General features: G+C 47.8%; 1 long non-coding RNA gene across 2 annotated transcripts in view; it reads left to right on the top strand.

Moving 5' to 3' along the window:
- The first annotated feature begins 1,600 nt into the window (after positions 1–1,600).
- LOC142274461 (uncharacterized) overlaps positions 1,601–18,471 on the top strand; it is a 46,264-nt gene continuing 29,393 nt past the window's right edge. Inside the window, exons 1-2 of one of the 2 annotated variants that reach the window (XR_012738859.1) lie at positions 1,601–1,735; positions 5,081–5,229. This is a non-coding gene — a long non-coding RNA (uncharacterized LOC142274461). The remainder of the gene's footprint in view (positions 1,736–5,080; positions 5,230–18,471) is intronic. The other variant, XR_012738809.1, reaches the window with a different exon arrangement.

Raw genomic sequence — 18,471 nt, forward strand, 5'->3', positions numbered from 1 at the left:
CTGGCTTCGTGACCCCGAGGTGTACACGGAGGGAGAGGGGGAATAAGGAAGATGGAGGATGGTGGAGGTTGATTTCGTGACACCACCTGCCAGGGAATTAGCCGCCACTGCTGTCGCTCTCCTCCGAGGGGCGGATGGTAATAGCAGCTTAGATGTTTCTGCTCCCCACAGGTGGAGAGGGCCCCGGGGAGGATGATGAGGGGAGTAGTAATGGCGGGTGCTGAGGCGCGGGGCGGCGGCACCAGGAATGACAAAATTGAAATGGTGCTCCTGCCATTCAGAGCAATACCGTTTGACCAAACAGAGGTTTTTGGCTACATGTGCAGTATCCCTGTGCTCATAAGAAATTGGATAACCAACTGTGGGGTCCACTTTTTGGTGTTTCTTCTTGAAAAAGTGAGAAATTTTGTGGTAAAGCAACATTTTTCTGAAAAAAAAATGAACATTTTCATTATGATGACTTAAGGTTATCAAATTCTGTGAAGTACCTGAGGGTTTAAAATGCTCATTATACCCCTGAATAAAATCCTTGAAGGGTCTAGTTTCCACAATGGGGTCAGTTATGGGGGAGCTCCACTGTTTAGGCACCTCAGGAGCTCTCCAAACGCGACATGGCGTCCGCTAATGATTCCAGCCAATTTTGCAGTCAAATGGCAATCCTTCCCTTCCGAGCCCTGCCATGCTCCCAAACAGTTGATTTTCACCACATATGAGGTATTGGCGAACTCAGGAGAAATTGCACAATAAATTTGGTGCATTTTTTCCTGTTACCCTTGTGAAAAAGAAAACTACCTGGTAGAAGTAACAATTTTGTGGTAAAAATTTTTTTTTTTCATTTTCAATGTTATAAAATTCTGTGAAGCCCCCAAGGGTTCAAAGTTCTCACTGAAAATCTAGATAAAATCTGTGAGGGGTCTAATTTACTAAATGGGGTCACTTGTGAGGGGGGGGTTCTGCTGTTTAGGTACCTTAGGGGCCCTACAAATGCGACATGGTACCCGCAATCTTTTTCAGCCAAATTTGCTTTCCAAAATTAACACTAGAACTACTGAGGTAGTCTTTTTAACTACTTTGCACTATGTATTTCTATATAGGTGTCACGAGTCCAGTAGTTCTAGTGTCAAAAAAATGCTCCCTCCGTTCCGAGCCCTCCCATTTGTCCAATTAGAGGTTTCTGATTACATGTGGGGTATCTCATAAGAAAGAGGGTAACAAACTCTGGGGGTTTACTTTTTGGCGTTACCTCTTGAGAAAGTGAGAAATTTGGTGCTAAAGCAACATTTTTGTGAAATAAAAAATGAAATTTTTCAATATGATGGCCTAATGCAGGGGTGGGGAACCTCCGGCCCGCGGGCCGTATGCGGCCCGCGATGACATTTACTGCAGTCCCCGGGCACATGCCAGGCTACCCCAGTGCTCGAGCTGCACTCGCGCTTTTGCCAGCCACCGGCCCTTTAAAATCCCAGTGCGTTATGGGTAGATGCTAGAATGTACGGGCTATTTCCTGATCCTGATTGTAGCCCGTACTAGAATGTACGGGCTCTTTTCGGGACCTGACTACAGCCCGTACATTCTAGACTGAACCTGGGACTGTACTTGAGTGCTGAGGGTTTACCTTGAGGGCGGGGTAAGCAGCGCGCTGTGCTCCAGTCACAGCAGAAGAGGTGCAGCAGATGCCTCCCTGCTGTACATGCCTCCCGGACCTGTGCTGTGTGACTCTTCCTCCCCTTGTACTGTGAGTATGCAACCCATCGCTGCCCCCCCATCCAGTGCTGTGTACCCCCTAGTATTGTGTGTACCCCCAAGTGCTGTGTACCCCCTCAGTGCTGTGTACCCCCTAGTACTGTGTGTAACCCCTCAATGCTGTGTAATCTGTGCAGCCTCCTAGTGCTGTCAATGCTGCCACTTAGTGCTCTTTGTGCTGCCACTTAGTGCTCTTTGTGCTGCCACCTAGAGCTCTGTGCTGCCACCTAGTGCTCTGTGCTGCCACCTAGTGCTCTGTGCTGCCACCTAGAGCTCCCTGTGCTGCCACCTAGTGCTGCCACCTAGTGCTCTCTGTGCTGCCACCTAGTGCTCTCTGTACTGCCACCTAGTGCTCTCTGTGCTGCCACCTAGTGCTCTCTGTGCTGCCACCTAGTGCTCTCTGTGCTGCCACCTAGTGCTCCCTGTGCTGCCACCTAGTGCTACCTGTGCTGCCACCTAGTGCTCTGTGCTGCCACCTAGAGCTCCCTGTGCTGCCACCTAGTACTGCCACCTAGTGCTCTCTGTGCTGCCACCTAGTGCTCTCTGTGCTGCCACCTAGTGCTCTCTGTGCTGCCACCTAGTGCTCTCTGTGCTGCCACCTAGTGCTCTCTGTGCTGCCACCTAGTGCTCTCTGTGCTGCCACCTAGTGCTCCCTGTGCTGCCACCTAGTGCTCCCTGTGCTGCCACCTAGTGCTCCCACCTAGTTCTCCCTGTGTTTCCACCTAGTGCTCCCTGTGTTTCCACCTAGTGCTCCCTGTGTTTCCACCTAGTGCTCCCTGTGTTTCCACCTAGTTCTCCCTGTGTTTCCACCTAGTGCTCCCTGTGTTTCCACCTAGTGCTCCCTGTGTTTCCACCTAGTGCTCCCTGTGTTTTCCACCTAGTGCTCCCTGTGTTTCCACCTAGTGCTCCCTGTGTTTTCCACCTAGTGCTCCCTGTGTTTCCACCTAGTGCTCCCTGTGTTTCCACCTAGTGCTCCCTGTGTTTCCACCTAGTGCTCCCTGTGTTTCCACCTAGTGCTCCCTGTGTTTCCACCTAGTGCTCCCTGTGTTTCCACCTAGTTCTCCCTGTGTTTCCACCTAGTGCTCCCTGTGTTTCCACCTAGTGCTCCCTGTGTTTCCACCTAGTGCTCCCTGTGTTTTCCACCTAGTGCTCCCTGTGTTTCCACCTAGTGCTCCCTGTGTTTCCACCTAGTGCTCCCTGTGTTTCCACCTAGTGCTCCCTGTGTTTCCACCTAGTGCTCCCTGTGTTTCCACCTAGTGCTCCCTGTGTTTCCACCTAGTGCTCCCTGTGTTTCCACCTAGTGCTCCCTGTGTTTCCACCTAGTGCTCCCTGTGTTTCCACCTAGTGCTCCCTGTGTTTCCACCTAGTGCTCCCTGTGTTTCCACCTAGTGCTCCCTGTGTTTCCACCTAGTGCTCCCTGTGTTTCCACCTAGTGCTCCCTGTGTTTCCACCTAGTGCTCCCTGTGTTTCCACCTAGTGCTCCCTGTGTTTCCACCTAGTGCTCCCTGTGTTTCCACCTAGTGCTCCCTGTGTTTCCACCTAGTGCTCCCTGTGTTTCCACCTAGTGCTCCCTGTGTTTCCACCTAGTGCTCCCTGTGTTTCCACCTAGTGCTCCCTGTGTTTCCACCTAGTGCTCCCTGTGTTTCCACCTAGTGCTCCCTGTGTTTCCACCTAGTGCTCCCTGTGTTTCCACCTAGTGCTCCCTGTGTTTCCACCTAGTGCTCCCTGTGTTTCCACCTAGTGCTCCCTGTGTTGCCACCTAGTGCTCCCTGTGCTGCCACCTAGTACTCTCTGCTGCCACCTAGTGCTCTCTGCTGCCACTTAGTGCTCTCTGCGCAGCCACCTAGTGCTCGCTGTGCTGCCACCTAGTGATCTCTGTGCTGCCAACTGGCGATCTCTGCGCTGCCAACTGGTGATCTCTGTGCTACCAGCTAGTGCGCTCTGTGCTGCCAGCTAGTGCTGTCCGTTGTGCCGCCTAGTGCTGTTCGTGCTGCCACCTAGTGAGTGCTGTCTGTGCCCGCCACTAGTGCTGTCCATGCTCAGCATCTCTTGTGATGTATACACCCCTCCTGTGATGTATACGCCTCAGTGTCTCCTGTGATGTATACGCCTCAGTGTCTCCTGTGATGTATAAGCCCCAGCCTCTCCTGTGATGTATAAGCCCCAGCCTCTCCTGTGATGTATAAGCCCCAGCCTCTCCTGTGATGTATAAGCCCCAGCCTCTCCTGTGATGTATAAGCCCCAGCCTCTCCTGTGATGTATATGCCTCAGACTCTCCTGTGATGTATATGCCTCAGTGTCTCCTGTGATGTATACGCCCCAGCCTCTCCTGTGATGTATATGCCTCAGCCTCTCCTGTGATGTATATGCCTCAGCCTCTCCTGTGATGTATATGCCTCAGCCTCTTCTGTGATGTATATGCCTCAGTGTCTCTTGTGATGTATATGCCTCAGTGTCTCTTGTGATGTATATGCCTCAGCCTCTCCTGTGATGTATATGCCTCAGTGTCTCCTGTGATGTATATGCCCCAGCCTCTCCTGTGATGTATATGCCTCAGTGTCTCTTTTGATGTATATGCCTTAGCCTCTCCTGTGATGTATACGCCCCAGCCTCTCCTGTGATGTATCTGCTTCAGTGTCTCCTGTGATGTATATGCCCCAACCTCTCCTGGGATGTATATGCCTCAGTGTCTCCTGTGATGTATATGCCCCAGCCTCTCCTGTGATGTATATGCCTCAGCCTCTTCTGTGATGTATATGCCTCAGTGTCTCTTGTGATGTATATGCCTCAGCCTCTCCTGTGATGTATATGCCTCAGTGTCTCTTGTGATGTATATGCCTCAGTGTCTCTTGTGATGTATATGCCTCAGCCTCTCCTGTGATGTATATGCCTCAGTGTCTCTTGTGATGTATATGCCTTAGCCTCTCCTGTGATGTATATGCCCCAGCCTCTCCTGTGATGTATATGCCTCAGTGTCTCTTGTGATGTATATGCCTCAGTGTCTCTTGTGATGTATATGCCTCAGTGTCTCTTGTGATGTATATGCCCCAGCCTCTCCTGGGATGTATATGCCTCAGTGTCTCCTGTGATGTATATGCCCCAGCCTCTCCTGTGATGTATATGCCCCAGCCTCTCCTGTGATGTATATGCCCCAGCCTCTCCTGTGATGTATATGCCCCAGCCTCTCCTGTGATGTATATGCCCCAGCCTCTCCTGTGATGTATATGCCCCAGCCTCTCCTGTGATGTATATGCCCCAGCCTCTCCTGTGATGTATATGCCTCAGTGTCTCTTGTGATGTATATGCCTCAGTGTCTCTTGTGATGTATATGCCTCAGCCTCTCCTGTGATGTATATGCCGCAGCCTCTCCTGGGATGTGTATGCCCCCAGCCTCTCCAGACCAAGACAAACCTGGAAAAGCATGTGTGAGAAAAAAAATGATCAATATCACCGAACATCACAGCCGCTCCGGCCACCACATTAGGGGTGAGTTAATTAATTGTCTGACCAAATATAGCCTGGTCGTTTTCAAGTTGATAATTTGGTGCGGCCCCCGAAGGTTGGTAGAAAATTCCAAATGGCCCCCGGCAGTAAAAAGGTCCCCCGCCCCTTGCCTAATGTTATCAAATTCTGTGAAGTACCTGTAGGTTCAAAATGCTCACTTTACCCCTGGATAAAATTTTTGAGGGGTCTTGTTTCCAAAATGGGGTCCCTTGTGGGGGGTTTCTGCTGTTAATTATCTTACGGACCCTGCAAATACAACATGGTGCCCGCAATCTATTTCAGCCAAATTTGCTTTCCAAAATTCAAATATTGCTTCTTCTGTTCTGAGCTCTTCCATTTGTCCAAACAGAGGTTTCTAACATGTGGGATATCAGCGTGCTCAGAAAAAATTGGGTAACAAATTTTGGGGTCCATATTGTTGTGTTATTTCCTCTAAAAGGGAATAAATTGGGGCTAGAGCAACATTTTTAGGTAAAATTATATATTTTTTAATTTTTTAATTCCACATCGCTTTAGCTCCTGTAGGGTTAATAAACTTCTTGAATGTGGTATTGAGCAGTGTGAGGGGTGCAGTTTTTAGAATGGTGTCCCTTCTGAGTATTTTCTGTCACCTCGGCTTCTCAAAGTCACTTCAAATGTGATGTGGTCCTTTAACCCCTTCACGACCATGGACGGATATATCTGTCATGGAGCGTGTCCCGTTAAGCCCCGCCCCCTGCCACGGGCAGGCGGTGTTGATTGGCACACACATCAGCTGTTTTCAACAGCTGACATGTGTGCCTACATGTTACGAGTGGAATTGCATTCCATCCGTAACATTTACCCCTTAAAGTCTGGCAGCGAGATGTAAATACGCGCGGTGAAGATTTCCACTTACCGCCGCCCCCACTGGAAGTCATGTGAGTGATCACGTGACTTTCGGTGTTTGCCATCGTAGCACAGGGTCATGTGATGACGCCTGCAGCTATGACATTTCACTTTCGTTTTCACCCGGCCCGGAGGCCAGGGAAGCAGGAAGTGACTGTATCTGCTGTTTACAGCTGTATAGCTGTGATCAGCAGATAGATAAGAGCGATCGGATTGCTGATCGCTATAGCCCCCTAGGGGGACTAGTAAAATAAAAAAAAAAGTAAAAAAAAGTTTTAAAAAATAAAAAAAAAACCTAAAAGTTCAAATCACCCCCCTTTCCCCCCATTGAAAATTAAAGGGTTAAAAAATTAATACATATACACATATTTGGTATCGCCGCGTTCAGAAATGCCCGATCTATCAAAATATAAAATCAATTAATCTGATTGGTAAACGGCGTAGTGGCAAACAAAATTCCAAACGCCAAAATTACGTTTTTTGGTCGCCGCAAGTTTTACGCAAAATTCAATAACAGGTGATCAAAATGTAGCATCTGCGCAAAATTGGTACCATTAGAAATGTCAGCTCAAGACGCAAAAAATAAGCCGTCACTGAGCCATAGATCCCAAAAAATGAGAACTCTACGGGTTTCAGAAAATGGCGCAAAACGTACGCCACTTTTATTGGACAAGCTTGTGAATTTTTTTTAACTCCTTAGATACAAGTAAACCTATACATGTTTGGTGTCTTCAATCTCGCACCGACCTCAGGCATCATACCCACACATCAGTTTTATCATATAGTGAAAACGGTGAATAAAATATCCCAAAAACTATTGTGCCATCACACTTTTTTTGCAGTTTTTCCACACTTGGAATTTTTTTGCTGTTTTCCCGTACACCATATGGTAAAACGTATGGTTTATTTTAAAAGTAGAACTTGTCCCGCAAAAAACAAGCCCTCAAGATTGACGGAAAAATAAAAAAGTTACGACTCTCGGAAGAAGGGGAGCAAAAAACAAAAACGCAAAAACGGAAAGTGCCCCGGGGCTGAAGGGGTTAAAAAATGGTTTTGTAAATTTTGTTGAAAAAATGGGAAATTGCTGATGAACTTTAAACCCTTCTAACTTCCAAACCCCAAAAAAATTTGTTTCAAAAATTGCGCTGATGAAAAGTAGACACGTGGGAAATATTTACTAACTACTTTGTGTGACATAACTACGTAGTTTAAGGGCATAAAAATTAAAAATTTGAAAATTGCCAAATATTTGATTTTTTCACAAAACAAAAGTAGAAAATATTGTCCTAAATTTACCACCAACATAAAGTACAATATGTCACGAAAAAATAATCTCAAAATCACCGGGATCTGCTGAGGTTTTCTAGAGTTATAAACTGTGAAAGTGACACTGGTGAGAATGGAAAAAAAATGGCCTGGGCATTAAGTACAAAACTGGCTTCGTCCTTAACCCCTTAACGACCGCGGGCAGTAATATTACGTCCTAGCGGTCATAATGTTACAGCCCGCGGTCATGATTTTCACAGTTGAGATGTGTACCTGCTAGGCACGAGCAGAATCGTTATCTGCTCGTGCCATTTAACCCCTGTAATGGCGCTGTCAATATGTGACAGCGCCATTATAATCACGATCGCGGTAAACTTTTACTTATGCCCGATACCGGAAGTCACGTGACGTGATCACGTGACTTCCGGTGGTTGTGATGGTAGCACAGGGTCATGTGATGACTCCTGTGCTAGACATGAACTACTTTCAGTTTCACTCGGCCCGGAGCCCAGTGAAGCAGAAAGTGACCGTATCTGCTGTTTACAGCTGTGTAGCTGTGATCAGCAGATAGGGCAGAGTGATCGGTTTGCTGATCGCTATGGCCCCCTAGGGTGACTAGTAGAATAACAAAAAAAAGTTTTAAAAACTTAAAAAAACCCTAAAAGTTCAAATTACCCGACTTTCACCACATTGAAAATTAAAGGGTTAAAAAAATAAAAAATATACACACATTTGGTAACGCCGCATTCAGAAACGCCCGATCTATCAAAATATAAAATCAATTAATCTTATCTGTAAACGGCGTAGCAGCAAAAAAATTCCAATCGCCAAAATGACTTTTTTTGTTGCCACAACTTTTGCGCAAAATGCAATAACAGGCGATCAAAACGTAGCATCTGCGCAAAAAGGGTACAGGTAAAAACGTCAGCTCGAAATGCAAAAAATAAGCAGTCACTGAGTCATAGATCCCGAAAAATGAGAATGCTAAGGGTCACGGAATATGGCGTAAAACGTGCGCCACTTTTTTCGGACAAACTTCCGATTTTTTTTTAACCCCTTATACAAAAGTAAACCTATACATGTTTGGCGTCTACGAACTCGCACCGACATGAGGCATTGCACCCACACATCAGTTTTACAATATAGTGAACAAAGTGAATAAAATATCTCAAAAACAATAGTGCTATCGCACTTCTTTTGCAATTTTTCTGCATTTGGAATTTTTTTGCCGTTTTCCAGTACACTATATGGTAAAACTTATGGTTTCATTTAAACGTACAGCTTGTTCCGCAAAAAATGAGCCCTCACATGACCATATTGACTGAAAAATAAAAAAGTTACGTCTCTCAGAAGAAGAATGGCGAAAAAAAACGGAAAGCGAAAAATCGGCCGGTCGTGAAGGGGTTAAATCAAAGACTGTGCTTTATGAATCGGTGATCTCCTTCTGTGCTTGAGTGATCATGTGATCCTGGACAGCCAAATCCATCAGCAGCGCAAATCGCTCTCACGACCCAAGTCCACACACCGAGGCAGGACCAAACCATCTTTCCTGTAGAGTGCCAGGGCCACTCTACATGATCTAGAGTTCCCCACTGAATTATACTCCAGAGCTGCACTCATTATTTTTATCCCGATGATAACACTGCCTGAGTTGTTGCTTTGGCAGATCAGCGCTATTATACAAATTCTAAACCAGACCCAAGGTTATTTTTTACATGTACAGTATATAACAAAAGTGAGTACACCCCTCAATATTTTTGTAAATATTTTATTGCAACTTTTCATAGGACAACACTAAATAACTTAACACACAGCCATTAATGTCTAAACCGCTGGCAACAAAAGTCAGTACACCCCTAAGTGAAAATGGCCAAATTATGCCCTTGGTGTGAATATTCTGTGTGGCCACCATTATTTTCCAGCACGACCTTAACTCTCTTGGGCCTGGAGGTCACTAGAGCTTCAGAGGAGCCGCTGGATCCTCTTCCATCCTCCATGACGACATCACGGAACTGGTGGATGTTAGACATCTTGCTCCCCACCACCTTCCATTTGAGAAGACCCCACAGGTGCTCAATAAGGTTTAGGTCTGGATACACTTGGCCAAACGAGCACCTTTACCAAGACAGTGGTGGTCTTGGAGGTGTTTGGGGTCATTATCATGTTGGAATATGAAGGGAGGGGATCCTGCTCCGCTTCAGTATGTCACAGGACATGTTGGCATTCATGGTTCCCTCAATAATCTCTAGCCCTACACAGCTGGCACCACTCATGCAGCTCTAAACCATGACCCTCCCCCACCATGCCTGACTGTAGGCAGGACAAACTTGTTTTTGTACTCCTCACCTGGTTGCCGCTACACATGCTGACAGCATCTGAAACAAATAAGTTAATCTTGGTCTCACCAGACCCCAGGATGGTTCCAGTAATCTATCTCCTTAATCTTTTCTTCAGCAAACTGTTTGTGGACTTACTTGTGCAGCATTTTTAGAAGAGGCTTCCTTTGGGGATGACAGTCATGTAGACCAATGTGATGCAGGGTGTTGCGTATGGTCTGAGCACTGACAGGCAGACCCACCACCCCTGTAACCTCTGCAGTGTGTAGGTGTATGGTCTGAGCACTGACAGGTGGACCCCATACCCCTGTAATATCTGCAGTGTTGGGCATATGGTCTGAGCCCTGACAGGCAGACCCTCCATCCCTGTAACCTCTGCAGAAATGCTGGCAGCACTCATACGTCTATTTTAAAAAGACGACCTCTGCATATGACACTGAGTACATGCACTCAGCTTCTGTGGTTGGCCATGGCGAGGCCAGTTCTAAGTATACCCTGTCTTGTTATACTGCTGTATGGTCTTGGCCACCGTGCTGCAGCTCAGTGTCAGGGTGCTGGCAATCTTCTTATAGCCTCAGCCATCTTTATGTAAAGCAACAATTCTTTTTTTCAGATCCTCAGAGAATTCTTTGCCATGAGAATCCATGTTGAACTTCCAGTGACCAGTATGAGAGAGTGTGTGAGAGATAACACCAAATGTAACACCCCTGCCCCCAATCACACCTGACACCTTGTAACACTAATGAGTCACATGTCGCCGGAGAGAGAAAATGGCTAATTGGGCAAAATTTGGCCATTTCCACTTAGGGTTGTACTCAGTTTTGTTGCCAGTGGTTTAGACATTACTGGCTGTGTACTGAGTTATTTAGAGGGCCCCGAATTTACACTGCTATACAAGCTGCACACTGACACTGTACATTGTATCACAGGATTAGATCTGCAACAGAAATGTGAGGGGTGTACTTACTTTTACAATATACTGTATATAACAGTATCCAGTATCTGTAATATTTCTTATATGGCAGCAGCATAGACTTTAGCCTTGTACTGTCTGTTTTTTCCTCAACGTCAGATCTGTATTTCGTTTGCGTTGCACTTTTTTTTGGGACGAGAGAATAAACTGTAGAAAGCACACAAGGGAAATTGCAGAAATAACTCACATGCTGCACAGGGACAAAATGTGACCCGACAGCTGCCCCAATTCACCATTAATATATTCATTACATGGGACTGCCTGACTTCTCACTGCTGTCCTGTATACAGTACAGCCTATTCTGTATAAAGAGACGTCTGTGGGTGGAATTAAAGGTAAGGTCAGATGCAGAAGAATAACTGCAGGGAATCAGAGCAATTGTCAATCTCAGCAGAGAGATAGATAGATAGATAGAGGGATAGATAGATAGATAGATAGATATATAGATAGATAGATAGATAAATGAGAGATAGATAGATAGATAGAGGGATAGATAGATAGATAGATAGATAAATGAGAGATAGAGGGATAGATGGATAATAGACAACTAGATAGATAGAAGGATGGATAAATAGAGGGATAGATAGATAGATAGAAGGATGGATAAATAGAGGGATAGATAGATAGATAGAAGGACGGATAAATAGAGGGATAGATAGATAGATAGATAGATAGATAGATAGTCTTCCAGTTTTGTATATCTTCCTGAAGGTCTTTTGCAGTCAAGCAGGGGCTCTGAGTCGCCTGTCTAGCAATCCTACCAGTAGTTCTCACAGAAATTTTCCTTGGTCTTCCAGTCCTTATCTTGACCTCCACTGTTCCTGCTAACAGCCATTTCTTAATTACATTTTGAACTGAGGAAGTGCAACCTCTTATAGCCTTCTCCTGCTTTGTGGGCCTCCACCATTTTCAATTTCAGAGTGCTAGGCAGCTGCTTAGAAGAACCCATGGCTGCTGTTTTTTGGCACAAGGTTAGAGGAGGATTTTATATAGTTGTAAAATTTGCATTACCTCATCTTAACTATGATAGTGAACAAGCAACAACCCTAACAGGCTAATTAAGGTTGAAACCTTGGTCAATGTTATCTGCAGACACAAATCTCCAAGGATGCACAAACTTTTCGGCCCATTTTCCTTTTTCTAATTTTTCAAATGTAAAAGATGGAAGTATTTATATATGTTTTTTTGCCTAAAATATACAGGAAATGTGTCATCTTTAACTTTATGCCTTTTAGAGATCATATCTAAGGATAAGCGTCAGTCACGTCCATGAGACCTACCTCAGTCACGTCCATGAGACCTACCTCAATCATGTCCATGAAACCCACCTCAGTGCTGTCCATGAGACCTACTTCAGTGCCGTCCATGAGACCTACCTCAGTGACGTACAATGAGACCTACCTCAGTGACATCCATGAGACCTACCTCAGTGACATCCATGAGACCTACCTCAGTGACTTCCATGAGATCTGCCTCAGTGATGTCTATGAGACCTACTTAAGTGACGTCCATGAGACCTACCTCAGTGACGTCCATGAGACCTACCTCAGTGTCGTCCATGAGACCTACCTCAGTGACGTCCATGAGACCTACCTCAGTGACGTCCAATGAGACCTCAGTAATGTCCATGAGGTCCACCTCACTGATGCCCATGAGACCTACTGGTACTAAGACATAGACCATTACATTGGGCAAACCACCTTACTCATCACCCATCCTTCATTCCTTCTCTCACTTCACATCATTTATAGTGATTTAGGTTTCGAGAAGTTAAAGATAATGTCCATACGGTTTCCTGTCTTCTACTTCTTTGAAGCTCACGGTAGTCGCATCACAAGATGAATAAACCCTGCTCTGAAGTAAAAAAAAGCATCAGGTAAGAGGTGATATCTTAATTAGTTGTCGGAGGTTCTGAGATGTGAGTCTCGGAGACAGCTCGTGCTCTCCTCTCAGGTTCTTCTTCGCACTAATGGCCATCAAACATGAAGGACACAGAGAGGTCAGAATGAATAAGGAAGGTTTGATATTGATCCTGAAGAAACACACTCCTACCCAGTGTCCTTACCAGTCCTAGTACCGGGGACCTCATTCTTTATACCTCACCTCATACTGGATGTGTCTCTCTGATATCTGCTGAGATCACTGAGAACTTCAGAGGGGCACAGTACAACCCTAATATAAAACCTAGGGAAGTGAGACGCCTCCACTTGTCAAAAATCTAGATTTTAATTGTTGCATCAGCCTTAACTATTATTTCCAAGTTTTCATAGCCTTGTTTTTAACTATTTTAAAAAACAACAACGAAGAACAGCTGCGTAAGCATTTCCGGTACGAGGCCATTATTTTCACCTTAAATTTTTTTGAGAAACTAAACTTCTTCATTTTTTTTGTCGATGGAGGGAAGTATAGTCTTGATTTTTCTTTTGCATACCGAACTACTGGTTTTGTTGACAGACGATTTGAATCTGCTATTGTTTAATTCACTTGACCCTAAGTTTTTAGAAACATGTCCAAAACTTTTGCGCAGTACTATAGTATATGTGATGTAATGCATTATGTGCATATGCTGGGCCAAATGTGTTGCAGATCTACAGATCTGTCAGTAAAGACAAATAGACCTGGGAGATTCAGATTCATCAGTTCCCTAGAATTTGGGAAATTCAACTTGATCCTTTACAATCCGGTTTCTGCTTCTCACTCTACTGAACCTGCCCTTACCAAAGTCTCTAATGACCTACTAGTAATGGAGCGGCATCTATCAGGCACCCCCTTTTACTAACCCGACAAGTGTAAAGTTCTAAAACAAACACAGGAAAAAAAAAAATACCGCATTTTTCGGATTATAAGACGCACCTTTCTTCCCAAAAATTAGGGAGGAAAATGAGGGTGCGTCTTAAAATCCTAACATAGCTTACCGGGAGGTGGAGAATTGGTGCTGTGCTGGCTGCGGTGGGTGCTGTCTGTACGGCCGGTTGTCTGTGCACGTGGGCGGTCGGCTTGGTGTTTGTCTGCGTGGGCGCTGTTTGGCTACCTGTGCAGGCTGTAGTGACTGCGGGCTGCGGTAGCTTTGTGGAGCAGGGCGGTGCGGCAGGTGTCCCTGATGCTCTGGTTTCAAATGATGGCGCCTAGAGTCGGCTTGTGTGCAGATGGAGCTCTCGGCTCAAGATCTCATCAGCGCATGCGCCGCCTCTGGCACATTGATCTACCAGCAGCGGTCTTAATGAAAATGGTACCCAGAGGTGACGCATGCACAGATGAGATCTTGGCTTGTCATTGAGCTGAGAGCGCAATATGTGAACGCGCTGCTCCAGGCACCATTTCTTTGAAGCCTGCTCCTCTGACAGAGCATCTCGGACACCTGCCGCAGTGGCCAGCACAGACCTCACCACTGCCAGCAGCATCACCCTACTCCAGCACCATCCCTGCCTCCTGTGACTCTGCTCCACCACTGCTGCCGCCCCCCTCCGGTAAGACACCATTGTAGTACAAGACGGACCCCATTTTTTTTTTACTTTTTATCTCTAAATTTGGGGTGCGTCTTATAAACTGGTGCGTCTTATAAAATGAAAAATACGGTTGTTTATTTGATTATAAACTCCCCCACACTATTCCTCGCTCACTAAATTATTAATTAAAAAAAATGAGGAAAATCTGATATAATCCAATAGTGTAATGTTCCACAATGTGGATCTATTCTCCAGGAGTTTTGTTCGGAAAAACTTTTGTTCTGAGAAACTTTATTGGCATCTGAACAACACCCAAACTCCAAACTCGGACACTGACTTTTTCAATCCTGGATGCCAGATGTTTAGTACAAACTGCAAACTTTACCGTTTAGGTCCCCTCATGCTTATCTAACACATATGCCCCCCAAAAGGATGATACAGATGTCTAGGTTTTGTAAGTAAAAAAATGTGACATGCCCCCCCGGGGCCGTAGGGCACTCCTTACCGGGCCGGTTCTGTCCTGGGTGGATGTCGCAACAACAAGGTCTGGTTCCGTGACCCCGGTGGTGTCATTTTAAATGGTGGTGGGGATTATTTACAGGGGATGATAGTTCATGACGCCACCTGTGGTACTCGGCCATTTATAGCCGACGCTGCGGGATGAGACCGCTGGTGCAGATGGTGACGCAACAGAGTTGGAATCGCTCTCCACAGGTAGAGCTGGGCCCCAGGGCTGTTGGGAGTAGTAGTCTTTACAGATGATGGAGGAAGTCTATGGTGTTGAGATGTAAAGGCGGGATGCAGGGCCGGAGGTGCAGGCAAATAACTGGGCAACACAGGGATGCAGTCTCAAGATTTTACTTACTGTTGAGAGTTCCAGGTTACCACGACTAGTCAGATACTGCCCCCAGAGTGGTGGGTCCTGCTGTGATGGTCTTCAGCCAGCCGACCCCCGGATAGTTCGGAGGCACAACTCGGTACACCCTTCTGTGTTCCTTCCCTGGTCATCTTCCTGCGCTGGCCTCTCCCGCCTGCCCCACGCCTACTCACACAGAGCCCCGAGCCAGTGTCTGCGGAACCTTTTTAGGGGTGGCTTTTCCACCTTGTCCTTTGGTCCTTTGTGGTCACCTTTTCACTGGATGTGTGTGGATGTGGCTTCAGTACTTGAAGAATCCTTAGTCTCCGGTTTACTAGTTGAGCCTGTTGGTTATTCCCCACTAGTCTAGGGACCAGTACCCCGTTGCGGTCAAGTTCCTCTACTCTGGTATGCTGGCTGTGGATCGAGGCCACTAGTGTATGGCGCACTTCCCGTGGACTCTAGGACGCCTTCTCTCCAATCCTGGGTCGAGCTGCTCAAGCTCCAGACCACAGGTTCTTTCTCCTCCGCTCCTACTTCCTGACTAACGTTCTACAGTGTGCTCCCACTAACTAAACCCAACCTCCAAGCTGGCCGACAGAACCACGGCCTGATGGAATGTCGCTAAATAAAGAGTGTCTATGTGCAATGACCTGTGACCTCTTCCTTACCCGGGAATGGGATACCACACCTCTGGCTGAGGTGCAGTTCCTCTGTGGCGACTGAAGCCTCAGGGGCGCCACAAATGCTTTTATATTCTTTGTTTTGTACTAAGCTATATCAAAAAGCAAAAATAAATAATTTACAAAAAGAAATCTGTCAGATTTTTCATTTTATTTCTTTTGTTCAGTTTTTCACTGTAGTTAGGAGATGTGGTTGTCATGGGGTATGTAACAGAAACAGGAACAGGGGCTCCTAGGCTGGCCCTCAGACTCGAGACCCTGCACCGTCCCTTATCTTGGAGGTAGGCTTGATGGAAGCCAGGTCTCAGCCCCCACCGTGACCCTGACTCCTGTCTGATCCCTAATCTTACTCCCCACTCTTGGGGCAGGCCGGAAACCAGTAACAAAACCCCACAGAAATGAACTGAAAAGGGAGGAAGAAAACTTATACACACAGCACTCAAAACACAAAGGAGAGACAATACGTGTACAGGGGAATAAAGAAAAAGGAAGCATAAACACAACAGGGGAATGCTCATATGACGCCCTGGCAAAACCAGGTAGTCACAGATAGGCCCCCGCATAACACCATCCCTCACCGAGGTTACATACAGCTGAAACCCTAGTCACCCCCCTCAGGGAAAGATAGGCACACCAGTGGGCGGGACCAGGCGGTAGGAAACGCACACCTAGGGATCTAGACATCCCGAGGCGGGAAACACAAGAGTCTAAGTTTAGAGTTCAAGTTAACAGGAGTGGAAGCTGGGGCTAAGTGTAGCTCCAGCCGGAGGAGAAGCTCAAGTTGAACAGTGCCAGGATTGGAGCCCTGGTGCCTTTGGCTAGGTGGTCTCCGTCAGCAGGAGACGGGAAGACGGCTCGGCAGATCCGAGGTGGACTGGGACAGGGTTGTAGCCCGCCGGTACTGACACCGGAGACCCGACCAGAAACCGTGCACAGAGGGGGTACTCGGACACTGAAGCCAGGACCGGAACCAACGGCCTAGCTAATTACCGATTGAGGGCAGGATTATAGGTCTTGTCCCAACCAAAGTCCCAAAAGCAGACAACCACCCACAGAGAGGGATAAGGCCACTGCCAGGGCCCATAGATCCCACGGGTCAGCGTCAGCGGGCACGGCTCCTTAGGCCCACAACCAGCCAGGAGCGGACTCCTGAGTTCCAGACCAGGCAGTCCACATCACACAGAACTAGTGCAGAGGAAAGGACAGCGACCACCAGCCTGGGTGGGGGACCTGACTGCAACCAGCCGCGGCGGGCGGCCACCAGCACCTTGGTTTACCAAAAGACTCGTGTGATTCATTTACTGTGAGTAACCAAACATCCCCTCGCACGTCCGGGTACACCGGCCCTTGCCATCGTTACACCCTGCACAGAGACACTGGGCCCCGGGGCAACCATCCCTACCCACGGAGGGGTTAACATCCAGCTGCCACTACATCTCCCCCGGGTGTCCCACAACAGCAGCGGTGCTGTCCCACTTCACCACACACCGTGGGTGGCGTCACAAACTTAATACGGCCAAGCCCGTACATCTACGTCCCCCTTTTATTCGGCGTGTCCGCGTGACCCTCGGGTCCGGAGGATCCCCTCGAGCCACAGACACACACAGCAGGTCCGGATCCGAGCAGCGACGGCTGCTGGCACGGGGGCGGCACACCCTGAAACCTGGCGTCACGAACAGTATTGTAACCCATTCAACTACCCGGTGGAAGTGCGCCTTGATTTGGACAGTCAGCAGTGATCTGTTGCAGAAATTTTGAAAGTCGCCATTTAAGCCGCCATTTTTGGGGGCGAAAAACAACAGCCCTGTGTCTTCTTCCCCGAGAAAGCGCGCGAAGACGAAGCCCCGCCCCCTGGGAACATGGCCGGAAGGAGGACCCTGAGGCCGAAAACGAAACTTACAAGCAGGATTAAGGAGTGCTGGCAAAAGACCAAGGGGGGGCGGGCGAAGAGTCTGTGGCATGTAACTAGCGCTACAAAGTGCAGGGACGCCAGGACTCTGCAGAAACCCGTTCCTGGACACCAACGTGGCAGGATGTGTCGGAAGATCCAGGCCCAAGCCCACTTCATACTGGCGAATTGGACGTCAGGCATGAAGGGCCTGGCTGCAGCTGTCCAGGCACGCGAAGTGGAGATGATCTCGGAGGAGCGGGTAAGCAGTGACCCACGACGCTATGTTCCCCAGGAACTGGCCGTCCCAGCTGAGGGACTCGGCCTGCTCCCGTCCGCCACACCGTCTCCCTCGTCGCCCGTATCCGCAGCCAATGCCCCAACCAACTCGCTGCCCCAGTCCGTGGCAGCGGAGCCCGTAACATCTACAGGGGAGGACCCAGCTAATGGGCCCTCAGGCCTTACCGTCACCATCACTCCAGCACCGCTGACGACATCCCATCCGGCCCCGAGTCTGGCCGCACCAGTGATGACGTCAGCTCCGGCAGTCCGCCCGGCCGCAAAGGTGATGACGTCAGCCCCGGCAGTCTGTGTGGCCGCAACGGAGGCAGCACCCGACCGGAAGTCTACCCAGTAAAAGTTAAAGTTTGCAAGTTTAATGTTTATGGACTGTCACCCCTGTTGAACGTCCTCATGTTCCCGGAGGAGGCCATCTGCACAGCAGCTGGGGGGGGGGCAGGGAAGTTAAAGAGTTAAATGACACAGTTCTCCGTTCTTGTTGAACGTCTTCATCCCTGCATGTTACAAGTGAAGAGGCCACCAGAGGTAAGAGCCCCTGGTGGAGGATGGAGCCCGACCCAGAGGAGCAGCCGTACCCGCAGCCGGGGGCAGTGAAGACGGGGTCTTTAT

Source organism: Anomaloglossus baeobatrachus, chromosome 1 (genome assembly GCF_048569485.1).
Source record: "Anomaloglossus baeobatrachus isolate aAnoBae1 chromosome 1, aAnoBae1.hap1, whole genome shotgun sequence".
NCBI lineage: Eukaryota > Metazoa > Chordata > Amphibia > Anura > Aromobatidae > Anomaloglossus > Anomaloglossus baeobatrachus.